Source organism: Pygocentrus nattereri, chromosome 2, assembly GCF_015220715.1.
Source record: "Pygocentrus nattereri isolate fPygNat1 chromosome 2, fPygNat1.pri, whole genome shotgun sequence".
Lineage (NCBI taxonomy): Eukaryota > Metazoa > Chordata > Actinopteri > Characiformes > Serrasalmidae > Pygocentrus > Pygocentrus nattereri.
This window is the reverse complement of record NC_051212.1, coordinates 10,702,733-10,705,637: the sequence shown is the minus strand read 5'-3', so window position 1 is coordinate 10,705,637 and position 2,905 is coordinate 10,702,733.

The following is a 2,905-nucleotide window of genomic DNA, read 5'->3' as shown; positions in this document are numbered from 1 at the left end:
TAGGACTCACTAATTTGGTGTAGGGTCTGTTTAGTGTAAACGTCTAGCAAAGGGCCTAATGTTCTTACTTTGGCTAATAAGCACAGTCGTTCACTATAAGTGCGGATCTTACATGAACCCTTCTGGACTCCAGTGATGTTTACAGGCCAAAACAAAGAGGTGTTTCCATCTCCTGCTTAATATCAGCCCTACACTTCACACCATGTTCATCTCAAGATCTGCACAAACATACTAACTTCGCTGTATGTATAAATATCTTTATCCCCACACAAAATAAATAAGGTCAAATGTTTATGGTGGACTGGGCAAAAGGCAGAGACCACCTTTCGCTTGGTCCCTGTTAAGAACAGGTTATTCATGTTTCAGGAGATGTTTCTAAAAAGATCCCAAATAAGAGGTTCCACTTGCATAAGGAAATGAAGCAAATCAAATGGAAAATATGAATGACCAAAACTGGAGTTCAACAACACACAAAGAGACAGGAATCCTCACAACCATTCAAGATGTGCTAGACCAGACCTGGGCATTGTACGGCCCGCGGGCCACACCCGGCCCTCTGACTATCTCTGACCGGCCTGCGCGAGTTTGTTGGCAAATTAGAAGTGAAAAGTAAATGTGTAACTTCGACACCTGTTACGCTGTGATAGGTGCATGAAATGCAACTACAATGCTTTTATTTTGAAGTCAACTCTTTTGTTTTCTGCCCGGTCAGTGCATGTCACTCAAATGTGTCAGCAAATGTGTTGGACAGCTTCCAAGATAGCTCTTAGCCCTTAAATACGTCGGCTATGTGACGGTCAGACAGATTCGCAGACAAGATGCGGTGATTTTAATGATCCACTCAGTCCAAAGGTTAAAACACAACTCACAGTGAAAGGTCCAGTCCAGTGTCCAAGGGGCAAAAACACAAATCATACACGGGAAAACTCGTCCAAGGGTCGATACACGAAATACACAGAATAGCAGAATCAGGGAACACTCAGTGATCGTCTAAACAACACTTCACAAGGTTCTCAACCTGAGTCCCTGCTTAAATATTAGTAGAGGACGAGCATCAGGTGAAAGGAGTTCAATAATCAGGCGACTGAGAGCGCTGATAGGTGCGAGGGGAAACCACGTGACCTGTCTGAGAATCCTGGGGGTTGGAGTTTTCAAAGGCCGAGTGCCCTAGCACGTGATCGATCATGTGGTCTCCCCTAGCACTCTGGGAGATGAAGTCCAGCTCCTTCGCTGAATGCATGACAGGCTAACGTTAAAGAAGGAAAGAAAGAAAGAAAGAAAGAAAGAAAGAAAGAAAGAAAGAAAGAAAGAAAGAAAGACTGAGGCTGAATGCAGAGTTTTTAACAAGACATGGACTTCTAAATACTTATTTCCTGAAGTCAGAGGTAAAGCTGTGTGCTTGGTTTGTGGAGAACAGATCGCTGCGTTTAAGGATTATAACTTGAGATTGCCATTGCGAGAATAAGCCCACTCAGGTTGTGATGCTAGGTTTTTAAACTGAACCATCACAAGTTTATTAAATAATGATATAATCCTCCACATTTTGATTGTATCATTGTAATGTTTCATTTACTGTTATATATATATGTCATTATAAATGCTGTATACAGTATATGTGTATTGGGCAGAACTGACTTAAGTACATTGGTCTTGCCCAATTTCCAATTTCTCATGTGGCCCCTTCTGAAAATGAATTGCCCACCCCTGTGCTAGACCAACAAAACTATCTCCCTTAGATAAACAGCACTTGAAGTTGTCATCTTTGAGACAGAGGAGAAAATCAGGCTCCTGTGGAATATCCACGAGTGTTTCTGTCCATCCTTCCAGTGTGAGAGGACAACTCGGCGTGATGAGCCTGAAAGGCTGTGTACTTGTCAAGAAGCCTCAATGAGAAAAGGAAACAGACAAAAAAGAAGAATATTTGCAAACCAACAGAGAAGCTGCTGGTGTGGACTGTGTTACGGATTATGTGGATCATGCGCCGTCACCTGCAGATTTCACTAAATAACTGAAAACAAGTCAATTGAAAAGAAAGGAAACTATAATAAAGGTAAAGTGTGGATGCACTACTTAACGAAAAACTGACATTTTGTTATATTTTCTTAAAATTGTTAAAACAATTAGTTTTTTTTTTTGCAGAAAAATGTAATTATTAAATTATAATTATATTATATAATTATATAAATACATTATTATAATTATATAAATAATATATTAAATTCATTTCTTAACTGAACATTAAATAAATGAATTACTTTTGCGCAGTAGCGCATAACATGCATTTTATTATTAATACATTAAATATGTTATTTAAAGGGAGGTATTAGTAATATTTTACATTATTTAATTATTTTTACTTGGCTAAAATAAGTTCTTCATTTTCTTTGGACTAAAATTGTTAAATTTAGCAATTCTTATTTTCAAATGCATTATAATGTTGCATTCCACTACGCTGCCATAGAGGCTCATGGGAGTCACAGGTCCTTCAGAAAGGGACTTGTTGTTTATGTGTTTGTCGGTTTGTTTGAAGTGAACATCTGTGTTATCTGTGTCATGATGTGTTAGGTAGTGGGTTTAATGTGTGATTTTAAAGGGCTACCATGGCCTGATGATATAACATCCCCTCATGGCTTCTCTTACCACTGCTATGCTGATAGCACCCAGCCAATGCATCTCAGTGTATCTGACTGACAGCATTTCATGGATGGCAGCTCACCACCTGCGACTACTGGTCCTCACCATGGTCTTGCCATTTCATATAAGAACTCATTGGTTTCTCTGTCTGAAGATGCAAGAAGCCTTCTGGATGACCAGTCGTACTGCAAACCTGACTCAGTCATGCAGGTTAATCCCATACAACATCTGGAAGTTTTGACCTTTTCTCTCTCTCAGGAGGCCACCCAGG